The sequence below is a fragment of the Aptenodytes patagonicus genome, chromosome 8 (assembly GCF_965638725.1).
Source record: "Aptenodytes patagonicus chromosome 8, bAptPat1.pri.cur, whole genome shotgun sequence".
NCBI classification, from domain to species: domain Eukaryota; kingdom Metazoa; phylum Chordata; class Aves; order Sphenisciformes; family Spheniscidae; genus Aptenodytes; species Aptenodytes patagonicus.
The window spans coordinates 3202171-3218242 of record NC_134956.1 but is presented as its reverse complement, the minus strand read 5'-3'; the positions used below and the strand labels follow the sequence as shown (position 1 = coordinate 3218242).

At 37.1% G+C, this 16072-nt stretch overlaps 1 long non-coding RNA gene across 1 annotated transcript in view; it reads left to right on the top strand.

Moving 5' to 3' along the window:
- LOC143163996 (uncharacterized) overlaps positions 1 to 16072 on the top strand; it is a 57545-nt gene that overhangs the window by 19385 nt on the left and 22088 nt on the right. Inside the window, exon 3 of the long non-coding RNA XR_012996008.1 lies at positions 2577 to 2725. This is a non-coding gene — a long non-coding RNA (uncharacterized LOC143163996). The remainder of the gene's footprint in view (positions 1 to 2576; positions 2726 to 16072) is intronic.

The following is a 16072-nucleotide window of genomic DNA, read 5'->3' as shown; positions in this document are numbered from 1 at the left end:
GCCTAAATTTTTTTAACAACTAGAAACTTGTATCTGTTACAGGATACATCTCGGCGTTAGGTTAGAAAATCACTTGGACTAGGAAACTTCAAGTTTACTATGAATAATTTATCTACAATATTAAGTTATTAGCATGTAAGTTCCCCTAAATAGGACAAATGTTACTGTATATTAGAAACCAAAAGTGCTTTCTCCTTGACTTCTGTGTGTAAGCTTCAGACAATACTAAATACTGTACCAACATACAGAAGCATGCTGGTTATACTATGTTGGTCAATGTGCTCACCCATCATTTGAAAGTATTCCTTTTAAGAGTGGGTAAATGGGTTTTAAATAAGGCAGGAACATGTTGGTTTAGGGTTTTTTTTTTGGAGAAGGCTGTTTTCCCCACAGTCATTACTTACTAGGAATTCTGCTGTATACAGCAGGATGATGTGCCTAGTTCTGAGTAACTGTTAGAACTTGGTTTGTAAAACTATCCTTAGTATATGACCTCGAACAAGAAGTTGCTTTTCTGTTTCCAAACAGGAATGTTGGGCGATGTCCGTAACACCTGGCTTTTGTTTGCCCCAGATATGAAGGGCAGTGGAACTAATAGCTTTACTTACCTGTGTCATTACTCCAAACAAGGTGGTGTAATAAAATGCCCTTTCATTAGAGAACGCGTTCTCCAACTCGATGTAAACAGAACTGGCCTGTAAACGATGCTTTATTTTGCATGGTATGGCACTGAAAGGTTTGCCCAAAGACAAGTTACCTTGTACAGGATTCAGGCAAAGGGATTGGTTCTTAAGAACTTCTTAGCATGAATAGAGTTCTTGGCTTAATAAATTCATCACAGTAGCATTGTGTCTGAAACCCCACAACCACATCCTTGAAACCCCAGTGCTTTTTCGATCCTCCTCTTCTTTGTTTGTCGCTTGTGCTTTTTTTTCTGCTGATGCTTGGCACGTATTTAATTTATCTCATTTGATGTGTCAGATAGTAAAAGCATTAAAAATGTTTTGCATGCTAGAGTAAATGTATTTTCCATTGTGCAACGCTTTCGTTATTTTTCCAAGTACACCGTGACAAGAGTCCTGTAAGGCAAAATAGAAAAAAGAACATTCTCTTGAAATATTTCAAGTAACTTGCTCTCCTGTTTTCTGTAGCAATTTTGCTTTGTGAATTCCTATACAGGTTTGCAAACCTGTATCCCAGACTACACAGATCAGTAGGCAACAGTAAATATTTTGGTATACATGTGATGTTCAACTGCTTATAACTAGTGTGAAACAAAACCCAATGCGGTAGAAATTCAAGCAGAACTCTGACCAGTCTATAAAATCCAAGGCAAAAGACCATAAAGACTGTACCTGGTAAACCTGAATCAAAGGTGTTGGAACAGAGTATAGTGATACTTACAACGTAGTGGATATGAATGTAAGACTGAGTGAAGATGAACACACTGTAAGTTTCTGTTAGTAAACAGACAATCTAATAGAAATAGTGTTTTGCATACTTGGTACAAGCTCTAGATAAATATTATAGTTTCTTTGGGAAAGATCAGACTAGACTACAAACTACTGCAAGATAATGAGGGAAATGAAGGTCTGTTTGCCTTAGCTTTTTCTGAGTGAAATAAGAGACTGATATCACTGTCAACTCTTTCTAGATACATCAAACATGGTTGAAATGTCTGTGTTGGAAAGAACTTGAATTAGATCCAAAGATTTTGAGGTATTACAACTGAAGATAATTAGTTCATATAATATGATCAGTTTTGTTTAGATAAGTTCAGGAGTATCTTTCATTCTTATTTAATACTGTCTGTAGCCTTTAGCAGTTGTAATTTTCTTCCTTACCACATATGTGTGTGAGCCAACAAAAGACTATTGCATGTGCATAACCATGAATTTGGCATATTAAAAGTTGGTCACAGAAACACTCTTCCATTCTACAAAATTTGGAGGGGGGGGGAAATCCCTCTTCTTCATTGGGATGATACTAAGACTTTTAAACATTTTTGAGAAGGGTAAGAAAACAATATTTCAGGTTATTTCCTGTATCCGTAAGACCTGTGTTCTCTCCAGAAACAGTGGTCTCCCATTGTACTGAGTGAGTGCCTTTATGGCTGAGATCTTCTCTAGTTTTGAGAGAGCTTTCCATACAGCTGCCCTTTTTGGAGCTGTATAACTATGTGTAAGTATTTATATTGCCAAGATTCTAAGTACCGGAAATCCATGCTTAGAAAATCTTTTTCTGAATTGTGTATTTCATCTTGTGCAAATATTCACGTGCTAGGAAAGAGCTGGCCGCAGAGCAGGCCGTTGGCTAGTCCTTTACCCTGGGATTTGGGAGAATGACAGAACAAGGACTTACAGCAGTGGTTTTCACACTGTAGCCAGTTGTCACAGCCAACAGACTAATGAGTTTGTTTTGGCAAATTCCCGACCATACCTAATTAAAACTTTGTCTGAACAGTCCTGAAATGCTCTTCCACTGCTTTTCTTTGAGTGTCATTGTTGAGATAAATTAAAGAAAGACGTTTCCTCATATGCATTTGCAAATGACTGACTGCCCTCTTCTTGTTTCAGGTCGTGAATGGAGCATCTGCTGGGTCACTGACGTGCAAGAGTGAGAGCACCAAATTTTCTTCTCAAACACCTACTCAGAGCTCCTGTGTCCTCTTGAGCGAGCTGTCTGCCTGCAGCCACTACTTCCTTTTTGCCCATCCCCACCACAGGTAGCTCATTTCATGTGCACTTTTTACATATAACTTGCAGTAATAGTGAACATGCCCACGTGGAGACACTGAATATTTTTCTTTGTGTGTGAAATAACTGAAAATTTGATGTGCAAATGCAGTATTTTACTGCATACATGTGCATTTCGCTGTTGAATTATGGTGTAGTGCCAAGCTCCTGAGGAAATTTGTAATTAGTTTACCTTAAAACACAGCATGCTGGGCATAGTAACTAGCATTCATTATTTCCATATGGTTAAAAATACCAGACAAAACAGTGTTTTGAATGCTTCTTTTTAGTATTGAGTCACCTATTTTAGAAAACTGAAGTATTGCCTCTTGCCTGTATGTCTAATCTGTGCTAGAGGCATGGTTTTAAGTATTTGCAATCCTGTAGCAATGTTTCCTGTAGAAACATAGAGCGTGCTGCAAACATACAGCATGCCGCAGAACAGCCAAGCTAGAGCTTTCTGGTGAGAACTTTTTCCTTGAAGGAAAGCCTAAAGAAATCAGTGTATTTTTTTTGTCCAAGTGGTGGACATAATCAAGTCAAAAAGCAGAAGAAGTGGCAATAAAAGTAGCGGTACCTCATATTGACTCTAGTTATGCTTTTTAGCTATGCTTTCCAAAGAAAATTAGGTAAGATGAATGCTAAGAGTTAGTTGACTGAGGTACGAGCAGTACTATCAAATAGTAACAATAAATTTTAGTCTAGCTATTTAAGATCAATTTATAAGAAAGCTACAGGTGGAGGGCTGTCCTCCAGACTGCATGTCTGTCCAGCAGTGCGTTCTGTAGGTTAGTACCCAACCCTCAACTCTTCTATTAACATGTTCCTTTTCTCATCTAATGAACAGTAAACAGGAGTTTGTTTTGCTCTTCCCAGAACTCTTTCCTGTTCAAACCTCTTTTGCTTACTGGATTATCCAGTAACACCCTTCAATGGAGACAGTGAGACGCATCTGATTCAGTAGCCATATGAGCCAGATATCCCTGTATTTTTGGAGACAGCCCTAGTTACCTGGCTGCATGCTACCAGTTCTTGCTTCAGGGCATAAATTGAATACTGCTGAAACCGGAAAGTAATGCTCTGTTCTGGATCTCAGCCCACTGCTATAGGGAAATGAACTGGACAGATATAACCTGGCAGACTGTATTTCTCTCTTGCTAGATTCTGATTTTGCTGTTAATATAAAGTTTGTTCTGAATGTAATTACAAATTGACAGGTACAAATTCATTCTAATTGCATTTCATGAGACTAATTAATCTTCATAAAGACACTAAGTCTGCACAATGTCTCAGTGTCACAAGCAGTGACTCATCAAGAGGAGGAAAATACAGAACCCTTTCTGGTGCTCTGTGAAAAACTAAATGGGTCTAACAAGGTATTGGATCTCTAATTTTAAAATCAGTCTCCTTTGCGGGACACTCTAAAAACCTGCTGTTTCATTCTGACATTAAATGTGGAAATAACTTACAATAATGTATTTTTATAAATACTTGGGAAGCTTTTGTTTGTCATTTGATAGCTGAACATCAGGCATTTTCCCAGCAGTTCTACAGTACTTATTTTCTTTTCCTACAAGTAAATATATTTTGGAAAGAGGATATATGTGTAAGGGGAAAGAATAAAGAACTTGGTGCAGCTAATATAGCAGGATTTATAACAAAACATTTTGACAATTTCATTATGTTACTTCTGAAAGAGTTTCTTTTCACTAAGATGATACAACAGAGAAACTTCATACAGGTTAAAATGATCTTCCTAGATTCATTGATCACTTATGTACTTATTTATTGCTTAGGTCTAATAAGATAAAAGGTTTTTGAGAACATATTGCAGATTCTTAGAGGGAAAATGTAGTGATGTGAGATGGATATCTTGTTACAACTCTGAAGGTAGCTGTTGTTATCAGGGATGGTTCTTGCAAAGAGGCGAGACACAGCGCTAAGCCAGCATTCCCTTAGTCGCTTCACTGAGAGTTCTTACATACTTGCATTATTTAGGCATCCTGTCTGGGGGTTAATTAGTCTATTAGCTCAGCAAGTGGGATAGTGAATAGCAGCAAGGAAGCTGAGAAAATTGTTAAATTGTTCCAAACAAGCTTGAAACTGGTTCTGTTGGGCCTGATTTTTGCCAAGTTACTACTGGCCTTTTTGTCCTTCTGGAACTGATATTTAAGAACATGCTTATACACTGCTAGCACCTTGAGCAGGAACTGGGAAGGTGCCCACCACCATGCTGAGTCAGAGCTAATATACTCTTTTTAGCAAAGTCTATGGCACCTTAGATGGCGAACAAATAGATCCACTTTATAATGAGTTAATGCAGCAGTTTTCCCTAAACCTTAACCACAAACTGAAATTTTTCCCACCTAGAATGAGGAAAACAAACATGCATTTCAAGAGGGACACTCTTTAAAAAAAGGCTGATTCTCCCCTGGATGGAGGGGAAGTCTCTTTCAATGACTGAAGGACACTTCTGCCTGGCCCAAATGTAAGTAGAGGCTTTAAAAAAACCCTTCTGTTGTTTGGGCTGACTTGCATTGGTACATATTTACCACATAAAGTCTAAGAGACATTCCCCCAGTGGCTGTGCTACTCCCTCTGGATTGGCAGGAGACAAGACCCTGCTTTTGGAGAAGTTGTCTTAGGCTTGGCACTACACAAAGTGCAATTTCACAGCTTCTACCAGCTTGAGTGCAGGCAGAGTTCACCGTTTAGCCATAATGCTAAGATACCTAGGCAAAAGATTAAACTGGAGTCAGAAATATGGGCTTTGCTACTCTAATGTTCCCACGAGTAAGTAGCATAGGAGTAACAGTGTTGTGCTAAGTTACAGCATTTCTTTAAATGTGTGAGTGAAAAAAATCTAAAGTATTCCCATAGAGTGTTTTTGAAAAGTACTAGATAGAGTAAATCACAAGGCTGTATGACCTTTTCCAGAAATCCTTATCACAGCAGTTAGAAATTAAGAGGGTTATTTAATTGAAGTGCTAATATTAATTCATTAGCCAGAATTTGTTTGTGGCTCAAAATTAGCATACTCCAGTAAAAAAAATAAGATGGGATTTGTAAATTGAAATCCTACTTAATGGCTTAGTATTTCTGAATTTAGGAAGATTGTTACTTGGAACCTGGGTCACTAACCTCGCTTCACCAAGTTAATGACTTGTCTGAAATGAAATATGGAAGATTTTCTTCATAGTATATATTCAGCACTCATCTGTTCTGTGATCTGAATAATCTTCTATCCATCCATCACCTACAGTACTGAAAGGAGAGCTAAATGGCAGCCTTTTGCAATGAACTGGATGAGATGGGATAGAAACAATATTCTCACTTTCATCTGACAAGCTGTGTGATTGACAGTGAAAAGTTAGTTCTGAAGAGTAAGCCAATACTGTATGCGGGGCTGAGATGTTTGCAAGAGTTTTACAGAATTGCTTATAACCGTTAAACCTTAGAAGACAAATCCCTGTTGTTTTTTGAAAGGCACCAGCCACACTTCTGGAAGAAAGTATTACAAATCACTTTTAGCCAAGTTCCTGTGTAGATGTACTGACTTTTGTGAAGGATGTAGGTATACAGAAAACTATGTATTTGGATTTAAGGGTATTTAAAGCAACAGAATCAAGGATACATTTAAATTTTAACCTGCTAGATGTAATCAAATTCTATCAAAATTTCAAGCAAAAAAAATAGTGTGATATAAGTAGCTATGACTTTTGTATGCCATATTTTGAAACTTAAATATGCTGCTTGGAGACAGGCCTGTGAGAAGGTGCAGAATGAGTATTTTGCTTTCTATCTAAGTGATGCTGTGTTTCCTTTATAAAGTACCAATTAGGATGTCAGCACATGGTTTTGCTCTTTGAATGTGGAAAATATAACACTTAACACTGGGGATTTAAGATCTTAATTCTGTTCCCTGTTGTGTATAATTTGGAATACAATCTCTAATGACATGATCACATTTGCTTTCTCTTGCACACTCTATTTGTCTTCTCTCCCTCTCCAGAATGCCTCCACCTCACTGAGAGCACAGACAGCTTAGACAAGATGAGTCAGAGCTGTTCAGTAAACAGAGACTATTATATTTCCCCTTCCTATACTAAAAAAGCTATCACCTATGTCTAAACAGACATCTTTTTGAAATTGTAGAAGTGGTTTTCAAGAGGATCTTAAGCCTGCTATAATAAACCAGTTGCTGGAAAACATTGAGAGCTTAAAAAAAAAGACTGCCTGGACAGACTGATAAAAACATTAGAAAAATGGTGAGTCATACAGGCTATTAATTAAAAAAAAAAAACAACAAACCACAAGGGAATATTGTTAAGACACAATTACCTTTGTATGGGTAGAAAAAAATCAGGCTAAAACCACTTTAAAACATAGTGGTTGAAGTAAATGATGGTGAAAAGCAACAGGGAGAAAAACACCTTTTTATGATCATAGGTGTTTTAAATCAAAACAGGATGAAAATATTTGTTTAGCTTAGTCTAAACACTTATGACACATTTATCTTTTAAAATGCTTGAGTCCCTTTGGCATTCTTTTACACTGGCATATGGAGCGATAAATGTGCCACAGTTTCTCAATTCTGCCCTTTACTTTCTAATTAAAGGAGAAACAGCCCACTTATCTGACTGTTTTCCAGAAGGAGGGATGATGAAATTTATGATAGTTTGAGTTGGAACCTCCTCCCACTTTCCCTGCACAAGACCTTAGAGAACAGAATCTATTTCATAACTATCTGGTAGAGGTAGGAATCTTTTAATGAGAGAATCTTGACATAAAAATATCACAGTTTCTTATCCTGAGACAGGGTAAACAATGAACGATTTCTTATGTTTTCTAGTAATGGTGGTATTTTGGATGAGCAAAAAATCAGAATCTTTCTCTCGTGGGCTAATTTGACATGTGGATAGTCATTCTAACTGAAACAAAATTAATTTTCCAGTTTTGTTCCAGATTTTTATATGGAAAGAAAACATTTTAATATTCTCAAAAGAAACTGAAGTGATATGTAAAGAATTTATCATTCGTTCACAGAATCATAGAGTGGAAGGGACCCCTGGGCGTTCCCATTACAATGCTTTTGCTATCTGGTAATTGTAATTCATAAGACTAAATGCCCACAGTCTTTCTTCTGAGTGTTCCTTCTATTTGTATGAACTTTATGCTTGTCCAGGTACAGCAGAGCGTACAGAAGCCTAAACTAGTGCTAAACAAAATAGTGCTGGAACCAAAAGCAGTGTAAGCAGCTCTAGCAAGTCACATGAAATCTTATACGATGAAAGTAGGCTTTCTCGCTAGGGAAAGGGACTGGCACAAAGGATTTCGAACCAAACTTCACTTGAGAGATTTCTCCCAACTGAAAGAGAACATGAGAACATTCACATAAGTCGTATCAAAAAATGACCTGGAGTGATCATCGAGGCAAAGACCAGTAGAAAAAGAATTTTTGTAGAGTGAGTCATCACAGAAATGCTGGCTGGAAAGGTTCTCTGGAGATCGCCCTGCCTAAGCTCCTGTGCAAAGCAAGATTGTTCCTGGTCCTAGATGAGGTCAGCCATCACTTTGTGTAGCTGACCCAAGGACAGAGAACCCACTGTCTCTCTGGGTACCTGTTCTGGTGCTGCGCTACCTAGTGAAGAAATTTCTGTTGATGTCCAATAAGAAGGTCCCAAGCTTGAAGTTGTGGCTGCTGCCCCTTGTTTTGCTACCTTTACAGATTTTGGGCAATTGTGTTTTAAGTTGCCCTACAGACAGCTGTAAGCTTGTATCAGATGCCACCGTAGCCTCCTGTTTGCCAGATGGATCATTGAATTTCACAGCCACCAACTGACATATCTTCTATTAAGTCATCTAATTAAAAAAAAATGCATTTTTACCTTGTCTTCCACAGCAAGCATTTCCTTTTGGTTTTGAATATAACTGCTTTTCAGTTACATTACAGAACTCTCTCAAATTTCCCATCTCTTATTGTTGCTGTTCCTGGTTGAAGAATCCCTGGCTTCTCAGTGCTTCCCATGTGAAAACTGTTCTGTACTCCTTATTGGTTTTTTTTCCCTTCTGTTTATCACTTCCAATCTGTGTTTTTTTTGAGGTGGGACAGTGGGAAGTCACAGTTCCCCAAAGTATTCATCATGAGTGTTATTAAGTAGCAGAACATCTTCTAATCTAGTTTCTTCTCAATTCTTTTCCTAATGCTTTCTTACATTTTGAGTGCCTTTTCATATTGATCTTACGTTCTTAGAGAACTATCAGAGTATCTTCCATATATTATCTGAGAGACAACAGCTAATTTTAAAGGTGTAATCGGGTAAGCAAAGTAACTTTTCCTGACTATGCATTGCTTTGCACTTCTTGACATTTTGTCTTTCACTTCATCCTTGTCACTCAGTGAGATCCTTGAAGTCTGCTTTAGATTTGAGTACACTGGAAAACTCGGTGTCTTTCAGCATTTCTTACAGAACACTTCTGCAAGTGTTGAACAGTACCAGTCCAACAAAATGTGCTTGGTGACCTCATTATTAATATTCCTCCTTTGTGAAAACTGTCCACTTATTCCTAACTTTTTTATTAAAAGTATGAGTCCATGCAAAGACTTTTTTCTTTTTTGTTTTAGGAGAACTTATTTTTATGAAGAGCCTTTGAGATGTTGCAGGTTTGAAAAATCCCATTATAGTACACTTAGGTAATTTTAATAAATACAGTGACTGATTTCTTTAAAGAACTCTAGAAGATTTCACTTAGCATTTCTCTAATGGCTGTATCTTCCCCGAGTAAATAAAAGGAGTGTGAGAATGTTTTAAATTTAAACAAACTGCATTAATACTTGTATTGCAACTCTTTGCATCCTGAAAACTGTATTACTCGGGAGCATTTTGCTTTAACTTACTAGTATTTTCCAGAGAATTTTCTGCTTTCCTGAAGTATATGTCCTCATTTGGTTTTGTTTTTTTCTTCACTTGCTTTGGGTCTGGCATACCTAATAACACGGCTTAGATTATTTTAAGAAAATATGGAATGCACAGGATGGGCTAAATGGTTGAAATAGAAAAGCTGTCATTGTAATTTTTGAAGAGAAGCCAATTAATAAATTAAGCTCCCAAAACAAGATCTGAAATTATTACTGAAACTGAAAGCAGCAGAAAGTCTGTTTTAGGTCTGACTGATTAAATAGAAGCATGAAATTCTCTGGATATGTCTATACACTGCAAATACGTAATCTTACAGATGAGGTGGTAATTTTTCATAGTTGCATCTGTTGTATCTTTGTAGCTGCTTGCTACTGCTTAGACAGGCTTTTACTATTGGAAGACAGATATTGTTACATAATTTAGTTTGTCACTGTATAAGGATGGGATTTTCACAAGAGCAATGAAAGAGCCAGTCACTGTGGAGAATTTTCTGATCTATCTTCAAGTGAATTAAGTTTTCTGAGCCACCCATCCCAAAGGTATGGTCTTGCCATTTGTTGGAGTGACACTTGTGATGCGGGTTGACTACTACTGGAACTGTGAAAATGAAAATACTTCTGTTTAGTTGCTGTCTAGAGATAAGACCCAAACCCCTGACTTCAGTGGTGACACAAATACCCATGTAAAAAGGATAACGGGAGCTACAAAAGGAAGGACATTATTTCTAATTTTAACCTCTATATTTTCCTTCCAAACCTAGAGATAAGGACCATGTTTCCCATGGCAAACCCAGCATTTGCCTGATCGCTTTAAGTCACCACAGCCTTGGAGGTAGGGCATTTTTTGCAAAGCACTGACATTTATTAATGATCAATTGCAATTGTCAAAGCACTGCTGACCAATGTGGAAAAATCCTATAACAGCGTTCAATTTCATGCGTAATCCCGGATTTTATTTTTCTCCAAATACATTAGATACTGTGCAGTAGAAGTATCTGTTAAAACAAGGGAATTGTGAGGAAGTTTAATAAATTGTGGATATGAAAGGCAAGAGAGAATTCACGCACTGGTAACCTATACATATATGGAAGTGAGCTTACCTCCAGCAGCTGTAAAGTAGGACTGCACGTTCCAGTCAATAAAAAAAACCCTCTTCACCAAATGTAGTCGTTATGCACAATCACAATTATAGCATCTAACCATTTCTAATTTCAAGTGAATATTCTTTTAGTAAAAGACAGATTTGGATCAATAGCCTCTAAATTAGCAATTCCTGATGGATTTGCTAGATGTAGGCAGCAGAAACTTGATTTATAAATAGGTGGTGCTTATAATGCATAATCTTTGTAACTGGAAGGTTCCTAAATATTGTTTTTACTAGGCTTTGTTCTTACAAATCACTGTCTCTTCAAGTGGCATGCAGGGTGGGAAGGAAGCTAGCAATGTAATGTGATTCAGAATGTGACTGATGGCAAAATATTCCAAAAATGTTAAGTGTGACTGGAGCCCTATAGATCGAGGATTTCTTCTGTGAGGTTTCTCAGCTTTTTCAGTAGACCTGTGCTCTAGTCTTTAAGCTATTTAAAAAAAAAAAAGTCTAGTACTCAAATCTATTAAGAGAAGCTTACAGATGAAAACACTGTTAACTAAGGCTGTCTTTGTGGCAACAGGATAGCTTTGGAAAATAGGCAGGAAGTATAAAGTAATGAGTTAGTGCATTATATTGGAACATGGAGAGCTTTTAATTATAAGATCCACCAAAAACTCTGGCTAACCTGCTTTTCCCACAGGTTCAAGTAAGCATCCCTTTGGTCCTACCTGCCAATCCTCCCCCAGAAAACTTATACCTTAGCTGCTTAAGTGACCCAGATTCTTTACATTGCTACTGCTGTATAGTCATTCATCTTCTAATTGTTTTAAAATTCAGATTCTGTTCCTTTCTTTGAATACCAGCAATCTCATTACAGTTTGATTCCAGCTTACTGTCCCATGAAGACATGGGACTTGCTCATGATTTATTAGAGGTTAAAAGAGATAGTCTAATCTAAAAGTTTAACTAGCTACAAGGTTGACTATCTCCCATTAATAGCTACACAATATTGTTATGTAGGTGCAGTCTGTTCTTTTCAACAGATAACTTGAATAAGAAGACTCTTGGTGCCTGCTTTGGGGGAAAACAGCAGCATGAAATAAAAAATTGAGGTCTGTTTTTGTCACAGATGTAGTTTCTGCTACCTTCCATATATGGTAATCGCTTTAAAAAACTCAAAACTTAAAAAAAATCCAGAGTGACTGTAGAGCTGAATTATAGAGAACATTTCCGTTAAGCTGGAACATACCAGGTTTTTTCTTCATCCAGGAGAAAAGAGAGTATAGGATAGGTGAATAGAAAGAAGCAACCCTAAGTTGGGAGCAGTATGTCCTGCCTCCAGTGACACTTTTGACATAGCTCAACACATCTTATTGACAAGCATCTACTGCTTCCATCTTTTTGAGAACAGCATGCTCTTAGATTGTGGAGTTAGCTTGCCCTAGCAATTTTCTATTACTTGGTTTTTTGCAGCAGGTCTTATAACAGGATAAGTATAACTGGAAGATAAGATTTGGGTTTGGCTGTTTCTGAGGCTTTGGTTTTGTTTGGGTTTTTTTGGGGGGGTGATTCTTCTGCTTTTTAGTGTTAAACAGGATCAGCAGATTCAGTTTTGCTTGTATTGCTTTTTTTTACACATAACTGGTGGTTGTGTTGACTCTCTTCCATTGAAAAAGGGTAAATAGAATTAACTTTTGCCTCGTGCGTATTTATCTTTAGTAAAACACTTATACATTCTTTAATTTGTGTTCATAATAAAAGTCTTCAGATGTATTCTATAAATCTGTTTGAAGGCTGATATATAACTTCCATTAGGAAAGTCTAAGAGGAATTTAAGGCTGACTTTGAATTTTTTATTTTTTTAACTAAATAAATAGACATAGATACAGCTATGTAAGATTCAGAACTTGTCACTGAAAAAACCAAAACTAATACAGAAGTATATTGATTCTATAATATTTCTATAATTGATTATATAATATTTCTCAAACTAAACCCCCTGTTCTTTAAAGACTGAGCAGTTTCTCCAAAATATAAGGAACATAAATGTAAAGTGTATTTTTATCTGTCCCTCTGTCCATACCCCCCCGCCTCCCCCTCCTGTCCTGTGGTTCCTCTCCACTGATCTCTCTTCCTGTGGACACGCTGTAACTGTGCCCACCTAAAGCCTGAATTTCCAGTACAAATCCCTGTTTTACAGGCAAACGTATTATGCTGGTGACTGCATTTTCCTGCACTACTGGACACCTGGCTATGTAAACAGCACTATTAAGCAGATTAGTAGCTTAGGGGTTATTAGATGGTGACAATCCTTCCCACAGGCAGACAGAACAGCGTGAACACAATCAGCTCAACATAGCCAGGAAACACTGGCTTTGGTCTATGTGCAGTGCATCTTGTCACAACATGTGCTGCAGTTTCATTTTTTTTCTTTGACGTATCAGGTTTATTGTTGATGTAATGTATTGGGTCTGCATATACCTGTATACTACTTGTCAGGAAATCACAAAGAGCTGGGACAGCCCTTGCCACATGAATAGGCTCTCTTTATGGATCTTTAATCTTATAAATACTATTTTTCTGATCTTGCTATGATTTCTTTTCTTTTTGTCTAAGGAATTGAATAATGAGAGTTTAAACACGAGCACAGTTTGCTGTCTTCCCCTATCTAACCATCTATTCTGCAGGGCTAATCATTAGAACTGTGCTCAACCAGGACAGTTAAACTATTTCTGTTTTGTAATCAAAGACCCAGACCAAATTCCAAGATTGCACTTTGAGATTCCTATGTAAAACAGCTCAGATGTAAAATGAGTAGTGGTGGTTCCATGATGCTTTCTTTAATAGGAACTGAATCTGTCTCTGAGTCTTGTTGTATCTTACTATGTGCCTAATTTCTGTAAAATGACAGTGGTATCAGGAAATTGTTGAGAAGAAAAAAAATCAGCAACCTTCATTTTTAGTAAGATCTGCTGCCTTTTTCTTGAAAAGTGGACTTACTGTTCAAAACTGGTTTTGTTTAAAACTGTGTTAGTTATTAAGATTTTTTCCTATATGTCTTTATTTACATCCTGGAATTTTGTAACCAGCTACATGTGGTTTTGTTTTGCAACTAAAAAAATTAAGTGTCATAGCCTGTCCTGATAGGATGACTTGTGTTATACAATTTAAATAACTATTTTAAAAAGAAAACATGTACTTTCTCTAATAGGAAAATTTGGATAGGGAGAAGAAAGCTTGTTTTGGTTAGTGATCTCATTAATATGAATGGAGTGAAACTGAAGAAATAAGACTGAGAAACAGAATTGTACAATCCAATTTTTATCGAGAGATCATTGAATATTCCTGGTATGATATGTCTAACTAATGCTAATTATTTAAGGCTTTTGGATACAAATAGCCATAGGCAAGTCAATGGGTAATATGTAAATACTTGAGAAGGAAAGAGATTTTTCTCATTCATGAAAGCTTATTAAGGATATGGCAATGTTGGCAAATACTTGTTAAGCTGCCTGCTCTCACTTAAATTTTATCTGAGTTTTGAATCCTCAGGCAAACCAGGGAATGTGTTCTCTCTCCTGCTTTGGATATCTTGATTTTTCAATGTTTCTTATGCTGACTTCTGCAGAAATTCAGTAGGGTAAAAGTAAAAATCAAATTTGCTTTCTCTTTTAAACTTCTTGATGTCCATTAAGTCACCTTTTTGACATGATGAAAGGAAATGAAAATACCTACTATTTTTTTAAATCCCTTTATAAGCACTGCTGGTCTTCATTGACGTTGTATCAGAGTAGGTGGAGAAGAGATCTCTATAGCTCTGGCAAAGTGCAGAAGCGTTTTCCAAAACAAACTATGTATTTCTGCTAGAATTTTGCTGGGGAAAGTATTCTACACAAACTTCTGGTATCAACATCAATTTACCAGATCTCGTAGACTAGGTGCTGTGTTAATTTGGTTAGTATACAGTTTGGCACCTTGACGACAGTCCTGTGACTATGGGATGGTTAAATAAACCAAGAAAATGTGCCATCTAGCACATGATACGTCAGCAGAAGACTGTGGAGATAATTAGAGGCATTGTTGGTACAAATAGTCTCATTTGCTACCTGGTTTACAGATAAGTAACTAGATGTGAAAAGTCCTAGGGCATGTGGGGCATACGAACAACTGACAGGGTTTCTCTGTCTTATGTTTTCATTTTGTTTTAAGTCTGGTGTTCTGCAGAAGTATAGAATTGCCTTTGTTATCTTAAGGGATGAGGTGGCTCTGGTTTGAAAATGTTTGTGGTTGCAGACCATGTCATCTGCACTGTAATATTCATACTGCAGCCTAGCTACGTATTTTCATGTAATTGTCAAAAGCTCTGTCAAGTTTGGCTGAAATTGGCCAACAGTCCCAAAAGCTAAGAGGGGAAAAGGAGGCATACCAACACATACACCATATGATTGTACAAGCTTCAGTTCTAGGAAGCTGGATTAAAAATATTTGCATTTAATTTGACTTGACAGAATTCTTGCACACTTTTTTAAAATGCCTTCTTATTAATAACTTCTATTTCCTGGTATAGTATGATATAGCATCCACATGTCTTGTCGCCATCTTAAAAGCCCATTAATTTCTAATTCAGGAGTGCATGTGTTCAGGTACTTTCCCACAGGAAGAGGCTTTGAATTGGGGTCAGAGGGGGAAAAATTACTTATTTTTGTCTATTCTATTGTTTCTTGCATACAGAAGGCCAGTCTAAAACCATGATTGCTGCTGCAGTAATTGGGGTCAGTTGGAGGGGTTTTTTTTTGCCAAGAAGGTAAGAGTTCCATAAGCAGCCTGCAAGTTGGAAACACCTCAGTAGTGTTAGGTGTCAAACTCAAAACAGGAAAATGAAAGAATGCATGAAAGAATTGTGTGTGCATATGATCTGAAGAGTAGCGTGAGCAGCTTTAACTAAATCCGTCTTTAGGATTTAGATTCATACAGGCAATGTGCGGTCTGCAAAGGTGCCTCTGAACATCTAGTATCCATACATCTGTATCTTTGTAGCTATAATAGTCTGCAATATGTAGAAAGTGTATTTAAGTTAAGCAGCACTTCCAAAGGTTGTATAAAATCAGCAGGTGGGGTTTTTTTGGGTTTTTGGGCTTTTTTTTTTTTGAGAACTTCAGTTGGACAATTCCTGAAAATTCCAAGAGAAGCCAGTAGTTCGTTGATGCTGTTTGGGATTCATATCAAGTCAGACCTTGGATGGATCTTTTCAGATAATATGGTCATATTAAACAAAAATGGCAAGTGGACCCCCATTTTAAGAAAAACAAAACAAAAACCCAAATCAGT